Raw genomic sequence first — 17,767 nt, 5'->3', positions numbered from 1 at the left:
TGGCCTTGCCAATGATTGGCCATGCTGCATTCGAAAGTTGGGTATTATTGAACCTTATTCTTTGAAAGAAGAAGGAATTGCAGTTACTGTTACAACAGCTCGCTACGTTCAAATGTTAAACAACTTACTGCGTCCAGAACTTGAAAGGGGCCCAGTGAACATGAGACATTTTTTCCAGTAGGGTAGTGCCAGCACACAAGGCGAGAACATTTAACATCCATGGAAGTGGTTCGACAAATGTTTCCAAGACAAGTGATTCGAGATTGGCCGATGTTCACGCCTCCCTCACTCACCCGACCTGTCGTTATGTGACTTCTTTTTGAGAATATTTGAAATCATAAGTGTACATCAACAAGCCTCGCACACTCGATGACCGTAAGGCTATGCAACAGGCTAAAAAAACTTTCAAGTAGTGATATTTTTAAAAGTTTTTCGATTTGAATACGATCAAGCTATTGAAAAAGTTTTCTCATTAATTTTTTCCGATTATTACTTTTTGAGATATGAGCGCCTGAAGTTTGAATTTTTAGGTTTAGGACGGATCATTTCAAATTCGGTAAAGAATAAATTCATGAAATTATGAGGATAAATTCTTCATTGTATGTTGATTGAATAAGAGAGAAGTTTCCTAAAAATATAAGTTTTTGGAAATGGAATAACTTTCTCAAAAATTGATATTTTCATAAAAGTGCTTTCTTAGTCAATCAACAATAACATGAGAAATTTATCCTCAAATTTCATAAATTTATCCCTTACAGAATTTGAAAATGACATGTCACAAAAATTTCAACTTCAAGCGCTCATATCTCAAAAAGTAATAATCGAAAAAACTCCTTAGAAAACTTTTTCATTTTGATAACCTGATAGTAAACAAATCGAAAAAAATGAATAATATCATCAGTAAAATGTTTTTTAGCTGTTGCAAAGCCTCAAAAATTCCGTTCGTCAGGAAATTTAAGCCTAAATTTAAGCAGGGAACCCACTAAGCCGTCACCGTCAGGCAACGTCCTGCACCGACCGTCACCGTCAGTCGCCGCCTTCACCGTCATTTTTCCGGCGATAACCCACTTACCCATCTGATTAGCTCCGTCAGAAACCGGAGCTAACCAGAAGAAATGCATCAGTTGCGAAGGAGAGTTTATCAGACGAGGAATTGCTAGTAATAGCCGCAGCATGTGCTGAAGAAGAAGAGATACAGAAACGGGGGAAGCATAGGTACTGGGTGCACGAAATCTTCAGAAGAAGAAACGAATATGGTGAATTTAATCATTTGTTTGACGACTTTAAAAAAGACGATGCTAAGTTCTTTTTATATTACCGCATGACTCCAAAGAAGTTCTACGAATTGCTCGAGTTACTGAAATTCCCAGTGAAACACAGTAACTTCCGTGAGGTCATTGGTCCTGAGGAGCGGCTGGCCTTGACACTGAAGTAAGTAAATTTATAAATGTCATGAACCACGTTTTAACGTAAACAAAGCAGATGTTTTCCAATCCCCATGCTTTTCTTATGACGGATGTTTTACGTTATTTCTCGGTAGCTGATGACTTTTAAGACAACTGCTAACTTTTCCCGAGTCCCTGGGATCAATACCTTTAATTTGAGCCCTTTCCTATCATCGTGTGATTTGTCAAACGGCCAAAACTTTGATTTCATAATTTCGCTTACAGAATAATATTTGTAAATAACTTACCTGACATGGTATCAAACTTTTCTGAGATTTCCTGCCAAACATTATCTTTGTTCCTGTTGTCGTGATAACTATTATCACTAGTATTATACAGGAAGGGATACTCCCTAATAGCCTCTATCAACATTTCGTCCGTACTCATTGCTCACAGAACAAAGGCGCACTACAACAAAACACTGGCGATGTGACTTCACTGATAGTTGAATGTCGACTGGAAGAATGATAAAAAAACGGACCGGCTATCCGGCAAGAATGCCCCAAACAGGAATGGTGGCCGACGGTGACTGACGGACACGGTTGTGGCCGGTGACGGACGGGTATAGTGGGTTGCCGTACGTTTAAAACAATGCAAAGCAATGTTGCCGGTACGCAACGATGACGGTCGGTGCCGGACGGCGCCTGACGGTGACGGCATAGTGGGTTCCCTGCTTTAGTCCGGGCGCAAATGTCATGAATAAGGCACTCCGTGGTCATTTTTGAGTAACAGCCGTGGAAGATGTCTCAATTTCTTCGTTAGGTCTTAGCATAATAAGGATCGTGATGATGATAAGTCGAAATCACAGGCAAACACCTCGGAAACAAGATGGCCGCCAAAATTTTCAGGGTTTTGCTATATCGCTTGTATTTCAATAACCGTTCAAGATATTGAACCGTTTTTTTAGACGAAAATATTTAAAAAATCTTCCTCTAGAATTTTTCTACAAAATAAGAGAGTTTGAAGTAATATTCACCATTGAAAAAGTTGGTGGAATTGGATAAATCTTTCGGATATTGTTGTATGATGATTTTGGAGCTTCCAGATGGCTGAATTGATCCGATATCCACGACATTATTAGAATCAGACGATTTCTTGAAAATCGATATATTTTTGCCGCCATCTTGTTTTTTTTTCATGATGACAAACATTTTTGAGATTGCCATCATGGATATTCTCTTTCTACACATCATTACAAAGAGATTGATACCATTCCCAAGTCTGTACCTTCAAGGAGTCATGAGTTACACGGTTTTCTAATTGTTGGGATTGGCATTTGGTGGAAAAAGCGTGTTTTCCGCTGCAAACAGTAGGTACTTTTACTCTTTTTCCGATGACGCTCCAGCCGTAAAATATGGACTTACAGCCTCCAACCAGATGTCATTTTGAAGCTTTGGAAATATTCTACAACACTGTGCCAGTAATACTAGTTTTTGTTTACTGCGAATACATATACAGAGTGGAAAGTAAAATATTGTCCCCAAAAAATGTATGTTTCAAGTTTTTGAAGTTGAATAAATAATGGAAAGAGTTGTCGAAATGAGATGATTCTCTCAAACATCATTGTTTGGTTGATTCTAAACACGTTGGTGGTAAAACCAATCCGATATATATCTCACAATAACTGAATAACAAGCGATACAAAATATTCTATTCTATTCTAAAAATTTCTGTCAATAATTACCGCCATCTTGTATTTTTCAATGATGTCGAATATTTTCGTTGTTTCCATCATCAATATTCTTATTCGTCTTGCTGTAACGAAGAGATTGAGACCATTTGCAAGTCTCTATCTTAAAGTAGTCATGAAAAAAAGGATTTTATAGTTCTAGCTTGTTACCTCATGGGTATGGAAAAACGCAACAGAAATAATGCAGGGTTTTCTTTGAAGGGAGCTGGAGAACTCATTTTTTGACGTGCTGCGCGTAAAGATATATCGTTCCAAAGTTGAAAAAACGCTATAAATTTCATAGATTTAAAATTTCTCTGTATCTCTTGCACAAAAAAAGTTTTAATGGAATGAAATTTGAAGAAATTTTGAAAAATGTTTTTTTTTGGGCTTTTGAAGGTTATAACTAAAAAAATATGCGTTCTAGAGGAAAATTTTATAAAACGAAAATTGTAGAGGAAGATTTTAAAAATACTTTCGTTCAACAAAATGGTTGAATATCTCGAGAGGTTATTGAAATACAAGCGATATAGCAAAACCCTGAAAACTTTGGCGGCCATCTTGTTTCCGAGGTGTTTGCCTGTAATTTCGACTTATCATCATCACGATCCTTATTATGCTAAGACCTAACGAAGAAATTGAGACATCTTCCACGGCTGTTACTCAAAAATGACCACGGAATGACATTTGCGCCCGGACTATCTTGCCAAATGAAATGTTGAAGAGTCATCCGTAATTCTCAGAAGAGGATCCAAATTTGTATCCAGCAAGAAAGACGTAATCTCAAATAAATTATTGTCCGAACCTAAGTATGATAAATATTTGACTGAGTCATTGTCGATATTGTAGAACCGTTTCATAATTGAATAAAAACACAAATATATTGTCAAATTCTACAGTTTTATTTAGTACACGACCATGGTTTCGTGACCACACCGGTCACATTTTCAGTCAACTTGAAAATGTGACCGGTGTGGTCACGAAACCACCCGAAATCACGAAACCAGGTCGTGTACTAAACAAAACTGTAGAATTTGACAATATATTTGTATTTTTGTTCAACTAAATATGATATGTAATTTCAAAAACTGCATTAAAGCCCTATCATTTAATACTTGTTTCTATTATTTTCATTGTGTCCCAGTAAATCCTCTACAATAATCTGTAAAATAGTAATCTAATATCATCAAAAACTTGTTCAAATTGATTCATTAACTAACAGCTCGTAATGGAAAATAATAGCCTATTGAAGAATTTATTCTCTATTATGCGTTTTCAGCACATCATACTATATTGTACTCTCATGTAGTTACAGAATAATTAATTTCGTCCAACACATTCATCCCCAGTAAATGGTTCAATTTATTTTATTTCATTTATTGACCGAGCGAAGTGAGGTCTAAAGGTGCGAACAGACTTTCACTCTGCTCTGCAACCGAACGTCACTCGAGCAGAGCGATTGATGATCGACCGGGGAGCAAGAGTGGAACGCGAGAAGAGCTAACATCTCCCGTAACGTTCATGATCGGTGCCAGTGCAGAGCGGGGGCGGAGCGATGGCGAAACGAGGGCGGAGCGTGCGCGGAGCGGGTTGGAGGCGAGTATATCTGTACGCAGCTTAAGATTCAAGTCGACGGTTTTGCATTTCTCTTTATGATTATATGTTTATATTAATTAATGTTCCGCATTTACAGCGAAACGCAGCAATAGATTTTCATGAAATTTGACAGGTATGTTCCTTCTGAATTTCGCGTCGACGTATAAACACGGTTTTTTGAAATTTTGCATTTTAAGGATAATACAAAAGGAAAAGGAGTCTCCTTTGAACGCCAATACGTCGTATTACAGTAAAAATCAGACTTTAGAATTGTTCATCATAAATCAGCTGTCGAGTGGATTATAAATTGCATGCAATGACGCATGCGATTTATATCTCAATGTAATTTGGCAAAAAATCAGCTGTTGTGTGGACTATCAATTGCAAGCGATGAGGCATGCAATTAATAACTCAAAGTAGCATATTATTTTCTCCCGACTTTTCTCTGCTTTCAACTCGGTAAGCTTTTGATGATAGCATAGTTGTTTACAACAAATTATTGTCGATACAACAACCCAAACAGCCATTACGTAGTTATTTACACACCGATATGCCGTCAAGCACTGCCGTTAATGATTTGGAGATTATTCAAAATAAGTTATTTAGGTATCCTTATTCTAAAAAGTATAAGGCCGGTTACAGAGCTTGACCGACCGTCAGTGCGTATGCACCATCCTGACCATACATCAGTTTTTCTGACTCACAAAATGTACGCCTTTATAGATTGTTTAATTGCAGCTTATTATCTACGTAAACGGAAGATTAAAAGACGTAGATATCAAGTTCACCCGATGGTCGCCCAAAGAGCATTTCCAAGGGAATTTAGTACCATTATATATCATTGCTTGGGGTAAAGATACATTTTTTAACTACCTCAGAATGTCCATCAGAGATTCTGATGAGTTATTTCGAGCTTGTATCACCATTGGGAATACTTGCAGTCACTTTAAGCTACGGATCAAATAAATGTAGATAATATTAATAATATATGATTTTTCCAATAAAAACATTAGAAATGATTAAAGAAATGTATAGAAAAACTCTGAATTCAAATATGACACTATTAATTGAATTCATTCATTATGCTATTCAATCCAATATCAGCTGATTGTCGGGCAGAGGTGTCAGCACATTGGTTATGTTGCGATCGGGCTACTGATCAGTACAGCTCTGAAAGATTCTATTTGTTTCAATAACGCGTCAGTCGACCGATGGAACGGATGCGCACGAGCTCGACCGATGATCTTCGTACGCAGTGTAAAACGCATGGTCCTGACCGTGCGCATGCGTGCCGTCAGTCCTGCTCTGTACGGATACATGGAAAATATATGGAAAAGACAAGCGCGACTGACGTACGCACTGACGGTCGGTCGGTCTCTGTAACCGGCCTAATACATTTTGTTCAATAGCTTTTTCCACTGAAACTTCGAGGTCAACATTTAAAGTGCAAAAATTAAAAATCAGAAGATTCATTAGAGCATTAGTGTTATTATATGAAATTCTAAATAATAATATATTCATGCCAGATTTCATCAATTTGTAAAATTTTCATGTTCCATGCAATATACCAAGACTTAATATGCTATTTCAAATGTCGTTTGTCAGAGCCGCTCACCATTTCAATTCCTACCTAAATAGAACAGTAGACTAAACCCATTCTTTGACCCACCATTCTATGACCGCTACCAATATATTCAAAAAATCTTGTGAAAAATTATGCTGCTTAATTAATGATTGAATTCTTATTTTTGAGCTCTACTAACTCTTTATTTTTTCAGTTATTTCTTCTTTCTTTGTATATACATATTTTCATACCCCTTTTTTATACCCCTTCACCAACTTTCATGAATCTAACTCAAACATCGTTCTCTTCTAATCTTATTAGTTATACTGAATCGTTGTGAATATTTGATGAAGTGCTATATTATTTCCTTTTGTTTTCCTTTTTAATTGTAAAGTAATATATAACTTCACACCGACACGTCAGGACATGACATAATTCACTCTGATGGACAGTATTAGAGGAGGCTGTGGTTTTTAACTGCGCGAGGTATACTGTTCACAGAACTACTAGTTTTAATTTTTACAAAGAAGCACTGATCGGGAGAGAAAAACTAAGGATACTCTTTGTACTTTTTTCCTCCTAGATTTAGATAACATTTTAAAAGTCCGAAATAGGGTTATTAATTCCCCCCTCATTATTATTCTTTTCTCCCAAGTACATTTCTGCATTAATGATCACAATAAATGTGATCAATAATAATCATTATTGAGGTGATGAAAAGATGATAACTTGTAATGGAATTAACTCTATTTCTATCCAATCATATCAACTTCGTTTTATGAATTACTAGCCGGCAGGCTCGCTTCGCTCGCCTATCCGTCTAGCCAGGGAGCTCCGCCCTCTGGACCCCCAGCTGGATCATTCACAAATAGGATAAACAGGCTCGCTTCACTCGCCTGAATTTTTTCATTTGAGCTTTCCTCCTTTTCCGTCAAAAAGTCAAAAGAGACTTTCAGGCTTGATTCAATCACCAGTTTGAGAATGGCCGTAGTCGAGTGGATCAGATGCTGGCTTTATGATTCAGAGGCCCGGGTTCAAATCCCGGCCCGGGCAAGATATCTATCTCGGGCCACTCCCGTATTTCGGATGGACACGTTAAGTCGTTGGCCCCGGCTGCCTAAAAAGCAGTCGTTAGGTCATGTCAGAGGCCCTGAAATTGATCAGCTGCGACCTGAAAACTCTGACACCAGACCTGAGCCAGCCAGGTCACTCGATATTATTATTATTATTAATAATCACCAGTTTTCTTTGAATTATGTAGTGCAGGGTTGCAAAAATCGTTATTTTTATACTATTTAACAAGCAATTTCTGTTCATAAGTTTATAGTTATGTATGTATGTCACCGGATCTCGAAAACGGCTCTAACGATTCTCACGAAATTGGGACATAGTAGGTTTATAATATTAAAATTCGATTGCACTAGGACTCATCCCTGGGAAAACTCGCTAAAGGACATTAAAAGGATAATGATTATTCATCCTTGGAAAAACAGCTGTTGAACTATCGAAATCATCCAATCAGGTACTTAGTGCCGGTTGCACAAAAGCCAGTTAAATTTTAATCCTGATTAATTCCAGGAGAACCAATCAGAGAAGCCGTATTTTAAAATAGTCTTCTCCGATATGGTTCACGTGAAATTAATCAGGATTAAAATTCAACCGGCTTTTGTGCAACCGGGCCTTTGAGAGAGAGACTTTAGCATTCCACTGGGAAGTTAATCTCAATCCACTGTGATTAGATAGAACCTTTCTGTTTGAACTATAAATATATTATAGTTTCCTCTGTCGTAATATTTTTTTTATGCTTTTGTACTCCAGAGCGAAGATTGGTCCTCCGATATTCAGTTATTTCTCAATTACAGACTTGGTAAGGATATTATGAGAATTATTGTATTTCAGTCTAAAAGTTCTTTGAAATATGAAACAGGAATGATATGAGCAACCTAAACGTCCATATCTAACCCTCTCAAGTATTGCTTGAGAAATGTAGAAAAATGCATTGAAAAACCTGAGTAAAGAAACCCTCTAAAAAACGCTGGGGAACGTTTGGGAAACGTTGTAAAAGCGCCTTTATTGGGCTTTTTATATAATTATGGCATAATTCTGGAACCATATTTCTTGACCCTTGCTGAACTTCTGCACCAAATCTGAACATAATCTGACAATTAGTTCTTGAGAATGCGTAGAAAGCGCAGGAAAACGCTCAGAAATCGCGGAACTTGCGGTTTATTCCAAGACACTCCCAATACAACACTTTTATACATCAGCTAGCCTGTGTACCAAATTTGAACATTTTATCTCAATTCGTTCTTGCAAGATGTGAGAGAACACAGAAAAAACGCTAGGTAAAGCTGGGAAAACGCAGTAAAAACGCCTATCTTGAGCGTTTCTTTGGCGTTATTCTGAGTCCTATAAGAATAGATTTCTAGACCCTTGCTGAACTTTTGTGCGAAATTTGAACATGATCTGTCAATATTAGTTCTTTAGAAGGCCTAGAAAAAGCAGGGAAAACGCTCAAAAACCGCCGATCTTGGGTGGAACTTGACTTACAATACAAAATTGTTATACCTAAGCTGAGCCTGTGAACCAAGTTTGAACATTTTTTGCCAATTAGTTCTTGAAAAAGCTGAGAAAACGCAGAAAACGCTGGAACGCAGATTTTGAGGGTATCTTTGAAAATTTGTTCACATCCGTTCTTAGTGCAACCCTCGATGGCCAACTGAACAAACCTACCAAATTTGAACGTATTTGGTCCAGTAGACTCTTAGTTCAGTTGATTATGAATGAGTGAATGAATCAGTGCCATTTCGCTTTTTATATATATATATTGTTTTTCAATGAGGAGGTAAATCAATGTATTCCCATTTGTTCTGAAATTTAATCTTCAATTTGAGCCAGGTTATTTGTCCAGTTAAACTCTGCATTAATGAACAATAAAAAAGAGCGAAAACTCACCAGATTTATTCCAATCTTGACTACTTGCCCTTCGAAGCCTTTATTAGGTGTTCTGGTCAGGTTCAGGGTGGGACAAAATCGGGGAATAGACAGGTTATTTGCTTACGGGCTGCCTTCTCGTTGATTCTGTGTTCAACTTGCAGGTCATACACTGTGTTTCGAACAAAGCTCAAACTGGATTCTTTATAAATTCAAATCCGATTCAAATTAATTCAATTCAATACTATTTACGCTGTTATATTCATAATTCACACACACGACACTCAAACAATTATTTACAAGAAATTTCCGATCGAAATTACATGACAAACACAATTTTGGTTTTGCAACAAGACAACGGGCTGACGAGACAAGACTGAAGCCTTACAAAAAAAATCTACAATGCCAAGCGGCAGGACGGTCTGCGCCGGCGCAAACACAAGCCTGCTATTGGCAGAACTATAGTCTGGCATTCTGGCGCTAAAATTCGAATTCTCTGGCCAGACCATACCCCCGCCTCTGAAAAACTATTTTTCAGCCAAGTTACAAAACTGAAAAAACCAAGGAAGGGAAAAATCCAGACATGACAAAAAGAACAAAACACCAACACCAAAAAACAACACAAAAGAAAAAATGCAACAATCACAACAACTATTGAGTTGGGAGTGGATATAATTTTGTTACTGGTCTTTTATAAATACCAGTTTTTAGGCGAACACTCGCCACTCGAACCTCGCCGTCACTTCCCGGAAACACTTGTTCAATGACACCCAGTGGCCACTGCAATGGAGGTGTGTTTGGTTGGTCTACTACCACAACCGTTCCCACACTGATAGAAGTGGGTGATTTCAACCATTTTTTACGACTTTGAAGTTCGTGCAGGTACTCTCTTCTCCATCGGTTCCAGAACGATTGAATAAGTTGACTGATCAATTCATACCTGGTGAGACGATTCACAGGGACACTGTCCACGTCCCGCATGGGAAACGATTTCAACGGTGTTAGAGTCAAAAAGTGCGCTGGTGTTAAAGCCAGCGGTTCACGCGGATCCTCACTCAGTACACACAGCGGGAGGGAATTCAGGACACCTTCAATCTGCACCAATACAGTGTTCAGTTCCTCATAGGTGAGAAGTTGATTGCCAATTACTCGGAACAGATGCAACTTTACAGATTTGACATTTGCCTCCCACAGACCTCCAAAATGCGGCGAACCATGGGGAATGAATTTCCAATCAATTTTGTGTTCGGCGAGTTGACTAGTCAATGTGGTTTGAAACTCGGACGAGTTCAAAAGTTGAGATATTTTCCGCAACTGTTCCTTGGCACCTACAAAATTAGTACCACAATCGGAATACATCACACGACAGGGTCCACGACGTGACAAAAAACGACGAAACGCAGCTAAAAACATGGGCGTTGATAGATCCGATACCAACTCAATATGTACCGCCTTTGTTGCCATACACACAAACAGACAAATGTAGGCTTTCAAAACACAAGGATTACGACGTCTCGTCATAGTTATACGCAGAGGACCAGCGTAATCCACACCACAATTTTCAAATGGTTTGCATTTTGACACTCGACAAGCAGGCAGGTCACCCATTTTCGGAATAATTGCATTATTACTAGGTCGAACACGAAAACAACGATTACACTTAAAGACACAAATACGAATAATAGAGCGAGCAGACAGTATCCAGAATTTCTGTCTGATCAAGGACAACAATAACGAAGGTCCAGCATGACAATTCTTCTTGTGATGATAATCAATTAACATCGATACGAAAGCGGATTTTGGTAAGATCATCTGATGACAAGTCTCAAATTCAAGTCCAGCATGAGACAAACGACCGCCGACGCGAATCACACCTTTATCAATGAATGGAGACAGGCGACGTAGGCGCATAGAACAATCTTCTCCCTTCTCTAATTGCACAAATTCAGATGAAAAATGTATCTTCTGTACCATTTTACATAGATACCTCTCAGCAACATCGAAATCTGATTCTTCTGATTGGGGTAAGATTCGTAAGAATTTGAGAACAAGAATTACAATTCTCAAAAGACGACCATAATCCGAACAACGACCAATCAATGAATATATTGCATTGCTGTTACAATCAGGAGATTTTGTGACTGTCAACACTGACGGTTTTTTCGCCTCCGGTGGATCCACGATCTCTTCCATTTGAGTTCGGACGGGCCAATCGCATTCGTCCTCTGCTATCCATGATGGACCTGAGAGCCACAACGGAAAGTTCACAAGCTCAACTGGTGATAAACCTCTAGACAAACAGTCAGCGGGATTTTCAATTCCGGCAACATGCATCCACTCTTGTATACAAGAATCCTGTATTTTTGCGACGCGATTACCAACAAAAGTTTGCCATTTCGCGGATGGAGCATTAATCCAACACAAGGTGACTGTAGAATCAGAGAGTGCGACAATACGAGACACATGACAACGTTCACTAATAATAGTGACTACTGAATTCATGAGTTCTGCCAACAAGAGTGCCGCACACAACTCCAAACGAGGTATTGAAACAACTTTAGATGGTGCTACCTTGGACTTTGAACACAATAATACAACTCTTGGCTCCTCGCTCTCCTTCTGCGACTTCACATAGATAACTGCACCATAACCAGACAATGATGCGTCACAAAAACCAATCAAACTGATGTGAGAATCCTGAAACAAACCAACGTGACGTGGAACAGCAAATTTCAACAATAGAGGCAACTCTTTTTGACAATTCTCCCAAAGAGTGCATATAGACTCAGGCGGCTTCTCGTCCCAATCCACTCCTAATTTCCACAGTTTCTGGACAAGACACTTTAGAAATAATGTAAAAGGTGACAAGAGACCAAGTGGATCATAGATACGAGCCATCACTGACAGAATAGAACGCTTAGTAGCGACGACCTCACCACTCTTGACTGAAAACTGAAACAGATCAGTACTAGGTTGCCAATTCAATCCCAAGATAGCCAAGGAGTTGTCTGCTTCGAAATCCTTGTACGAAAACGATTTCTCTTCCTCCGAGAATTTCTCCAACATTGATGGTGAATTTGAAGTCCACTTTGTGAGCGAGAAACCTCCTCCCTCAAACAGCTGCTTGGAGTGACGATACAGCTCCGCGGCCTCTGACTCTGTGGCGACAGATGTGACTAAGTCGTCCATGAACATGTCTCTTGGTATTCTCGCCTTGGCTGCCGGAAAACGATTTCCATCCTCCTCTACAAGCTGGTGGACGGTGCGAAGCGCCAAATATGGAGAGCTTGAAACACCAAAAACAACACAATTTAGCTGATAAATTTCGATTGGATCCTCCGGCGAAAATCTCCACAATACACGCTGATAACGACGGCAGGAATCCTCCACTAATATCTGTCGATACATTTGTTTAATGTCGGCAGTTAGTGCGATTGGGAACAAACGAAAATTAACTAACAAAACAAAAATGTCAGTCTGCAATTTGGGACCAGCACGAAGAACCTGGTTCAATGACAAACCAGATGATGTTCTGGAACCAGCATCAAATACAATTCGGATGGGCGTGGTAGTGCTGCTTGCTTTCACGATGGCGTGATGCGGTATGTAGTAACCACCTCGGTCTGTCTGATCTGCTACAAACGACATGTGACCCTGACGTAGGTAATCGATCAATATTTCATGATATGAAATACGAGTATTGCTGTCAAGCACTAGTCGTCTCTCCAAAGTCAGCAGTCTGCGTGCGGCGACAGCATACGAATCTCCCAAGCTGCTGGGCGGCTCCGCAAATGACAAGGCAACAACAAAACGACCAGAATTCACACGATGTACAGACTTCCGAAAATTTACCTCACACTCCAACTCTTCCGGTTTCAGTTGACAGCTTGGTGCAGGGCACGATTCCAACTCCCAAAAACGTTCCACAAAACTATCCAACGATGGACTACTAACGAATGGACCACAGATGGCTGTAAAACAATTCGACACATTCGTTGTTGAAGTGATAATCGGCGCTCTCCCCATCAGAATGTGACCAAAGACACTATTAACAGTCATCAATTCGTGCGATTCACCTGTACTAGGACTCCCACGTAGCAAGTGAGGAACTAACTCCGCACCAATGATGCCATCTATTCTACTAGGAAGGTGGAATTTGTCGTCAGCCAGTGTGAGATTTTCAAGATGATGCAGTTTGGATCTGTCGATTTCACAAGAAGGCAACTTGTCAATAGTTATAGTTCTGGGGTAACCAAACACCTTTTTAAAAAGAAAACTTTATTGTCAAACACATAATTATAAAATATACATCGGAAAAGAGAGAAGTGCTCTCGGTGAAGTTTGGCAGTAGACTGACTAAAAGTACTATGATCGAGCATTACAATGGAATACAGCGTCAGCAATAATATTAGGTGTTACCAGATGTAACTCCTCCCCCCTAAGAGTGAAGCTGCCCTCAGCTTCAAAGAAATAAAAAACATATATTATATTTAAGTATTATAAACTAAGTACATGGTAGTCTGGGGCATATTTGTTCTGGTTCACGCTGTACAGTATCATTTTCAACTTCAGATTTACAACACATTAGGTTACAAAGTTTGTGCCAGATAAACAGCCGTTTGAGAAATATTATAACAATCAATAAAATTACAGTAAAAATAAGCAAAAGAATAATACATAGGTTTCGATTATCGGTCAGAGGTAACTCATCTAGAACATCAAGTTTTTGAAAATTTATATTAGCAGTATGTACTTGATCAAAGTTGAAGTTGGATAGTCGTTTTTTTACTACAAATTCAGTTGGAAGTAGAATTTCGTTTTCCCAAAATATATTTGGTTTGTAGTAACCAATCAGTGTTTCTGAGCTATTAATTTTCAACAATTGCGTTTTCTTATTGAGAAAAAGAGTAATATTCTTGTTCACATCAGTATTCAGAACCATACATGTACTAAAATTAAAAAATATAAAACTATCAACTATTTCTACATATTTTATGAAAGAATCTCCGTCTTTCAAAACTACCTTACAACATCCGTCTAGATTCCTATCATTTAATAATTGCTCAATACATATATCATTAAGTTCGCTTACTGTACTACAATAATAATCATCATAAATGAGTTCACAATTTCCAGAAAATAATTTGTCATTTCGAAGAACAAAAGAAGGATGTGCAATAGTTGTTAAAATTTCGTTACCGACAATGACAGGATAAGACAATAGAAAAAACGTTTCATAAACAGTTGACAATAGCGGTACGTCCACAAAATATGAAATATGGTCTTTAAATATTCCACAATGTACTTTGCTTAGTTTCCATAACACACTAATTTTATTTGAATTAAAGCTGACATTTGAGTTTTTTTGTAGGAGAAAAAGATCATCATGAGAAATAATAGAAGAATGGAGTATTTTCAATTTACAAAGTTCGAGACTTGTTACAATGTCAGATATTTTATTATTCAGAAGCAGGAGCGAGTCAAATAACAAAGAGGATTGCTGATTCATTTCCATCATGTTAACATTATTAGGACGAGACAGAGCGTCCGCTACGTAATTGGTCTTCCCATTTATGTAAATAATATCAAAATCAAATTCCTCTAATAATAGTTTCCATCTAATGAGTTTCGAGTTCGGTTCTTTGATGCTATGAAGCCACTGGAGAGGCTTGTGATCAGTTTGAATGAGAAACTTCCGTCCGTATAAATAAGGTCTGAAATATTTACAGCACCAGACAATAGCCAATAACTCTTTTTCTATGGTGGAGAGATTGATCTCATGTTTATTCAAAGTTCGCGAAGCATACGCTACTGGTAGATCTTTTCCTTCAAAAACTTGGGATAATACCCCTCCTATAGCATAATTGCTCGCTTCAGTCGTGACAATGAACTGTTTAGAGAAATCAGGGAGTTGTAATATTGGACTGTTCTGTAACATTGTTTTCAATTTCTCAAATGCATTTACATATTCTGTATTATTAATATCGATCTTTACATCCTTTTTCAATGCCTGAGTCAGAGGTTTTGCGATTTTTGCATAGTTCTGTATCATTTTCCTATAGTAGCCTGTTAACCCTAAGAATTGTTTGATTTGTTTTTCGGTTTTAGGTATTTTAAAATCCTTTATGGCCTGCAATTTGGCTGGGTTGGGTTGAATACCGCGTTCTGAAACAATGTGGCCAAGGTATGACAATTCTCTTTTGAAAAATTCGGTTTTGTCAAGCTGTATTTTGAGATTGTGATTTTGTAGTTTCTTGAAAACAGATTTTAAATGTTTCAAATGTTCTTCCAAATTGTCAGAGAATACTATTATATCATCCATATATACTAATACATTCGGCATTTTAGCAAACAATATATTCATATTTCTTTGAAAGAATGGGGGTGCATTTTTCAGCCCGAAAGGGAGCCTAAGAAACTCGTAGTGACCATCTTCCGTTGAAAAAGCAGTTTTAGGAACAGATTCTGGGTCCATTTCGATTTGATGGAAACCTGAGTACAAATCTATTGTGGAGAAATAAGTGGCTCTCCCAATTTTACCGAAAAGATCTTCAATGTTTGGTAAAGGATATTTATCAGCTATCGTCTTGTCATTAAGTTTCCTGTAGTCTATCACCATTCTTATTTTCTTTTTTCCTGAAGCATCTAGTTTTTTTGGAACAACCCATATTGGGGAATTGTATGGAGAGTTGGAGGGTTGAATGATTTTATTTTGCAGCAGTTTATCAATTTCGATTTGTACGTCTTTCTTGAATATTTGGGGTACCTATAGTTTCGTGTGTACACAGGATTGTCATCTACAGTATTGATCTTATGTTTTAATAAGTTTGTTGAACCAAGAGGAATATTATCAAGCTTTATTATCGCAGGGAATTTGATAATTAAATCGTATATCTCCCTTTTTTCTTCGTCATTCATGTGGTTAGTTCGTAAAGTTTCATGGATCAATTTCTTTATCAATGCAAAATTTTCAGGACGTGTGGTCATTGAGTCATTATGCGAGTCAAGAATCGTTTCTACTTCCTCAATTTCCATGGGTTCAGGACTGATGGTCATGAGTTCATGAGAGAAAGCTATACAAGTACATTCACCATTAACAATATCAACTATACCTTCTTCAATACAATAGTTAGAATTATTTATAAGTTTACTTAATCCCTGTCCTACAGTGGGAATAGACCTAACTGGGATAGTTATTACATTAAATCCAGGTTTCAATTCAATTTGTTTTCTACTAGAATGAATTACAGATAATAACGGTTTTGATACGTTGCCATAATCTAACGTATTAGTCTCATAATTTACATGGGCCTTGAGTTGTTGCATTGTTTCATTACCTAAAAGAATATCGTACCTGTCGGAAAAATCATATATATACATCTTAATTCTAGAAAGATTCGGAAATAATGTGGATGGACCAAAAAATATATACTCATGTCCACCACTTGTACCAGCCGGGGTTTTTACAACAAATTTTTCCTTATATCTAGTTACAGTTGGCGGTACAATTGCAGGATGTACATAATTCATCATCGATCCAGTGTCAACAAGCCATTTTCTGTTTACATCATCGACAAAATAGGGTAGCGATTTATCAATAATATTCAATTCAAGCTCTATGGGGGGGTTTCCGCCGGATTGGGGCCACACCCTAAAAAATGATCTGCCATTTCATTCACAGCTGATGTTAGATTGTTGAGTTGCGATTGCAACAATTGAATACGAGTCGATGCATTTACTTGATTGATATCATCATTTGATTCATCGAGATAGTGAAGATCCTGGAAAGGATTGTTTCTTGCCGAATTGTCAGCATTTCTATTAGTAGAAGCAGTACGCATGGAGACAGTATTCTGCGAGTCCCAGTTGTGAGACTGTTGAATGTTTCGTGCTCCGTTTGAAAAGTTACGAGGATTGTTATTGAAAGATTTCGGTTGGAAATTTTGAAATTGCGACTGCTGAAAAGTAGAGGTAGAGGGAACTACACTTTGTTGGAAATTAGAATGTTGAGGCTGTTGAAAATGGATTTGATGAGGTTGTTGGAACCGATTCTGAGTAGTGAAGGGTTGCTGGAACCAATTCTGATTGAAGTGTTGCTGGCGGAAATTCCGAGGAGAGAATTGTCGGAATTGATTGAACACTGGTTGTGGTTGAAAGAAATTCCGCGGTTGGAACTGAGAATTGATTTGCTTTTCACTCACTGCACTTTTGTCACTTACGGGCTCTGCACATTTTAATTGCTTCAAAACAATGCTACAATCACTGCGCAGGGTATCGCGGGCGTCGTCCAAGTTCTTGAGTTTGTATACCTGAAGATGAGCTCCGAGTGTTGGATGAACACCGTGAATGAGCGTGCGGACAAGAGTTGTATCGAGTTGTTCGAGAAGATTTTTCAGGAGATCCCCGGTTACACCATCAAGTTTATAGCGGGTCACCACTGAGTCTTTGTAGGAAGTCGAGGGGGTGTTCGTATTGGAATGATTTCATTACAGCAATTTCGGCTATTAGGTCAGGGACCGTGCGTTTATCAAGGAAGCTTTTCGTTAAAAGTTCAATAAG

At 38.2% G+C, this 17,767-nt stretch overlaps 1 protein-coding gene across 3 annotated transcripts in view; it reads right to left on the bottom strand.

Moving 5' to 3' along the window:
* The window catches only part of LOC111063741 (WD repeat-containing protein 91), a 117,371-nt gene that overhangs the window by 73,215 nt on the left and 26,389 nt on the right, over nt 1–17,767 (bottom strand). The gene's annotated exons all lie outside the window — the stretch shown is intronic.

This window comes from Nilaparvata lugens, chromosome 1 (assembly GCF_014356525.2).
Source record: "Nilaparvata lugens isolate BPH chromosome 1, ASM1435652v1, whole genome shotgun sequence".
Taxonomy (NCBI): Eukaryota; Metazoa; Arthropoda; class Insecta; order Hemiptera; family Delphacidae; genus Nilaparvata; species Nilaparvata lugens.
This window is presented reverse-complemented; position numbering and strand designations above follow the sequence as displayed.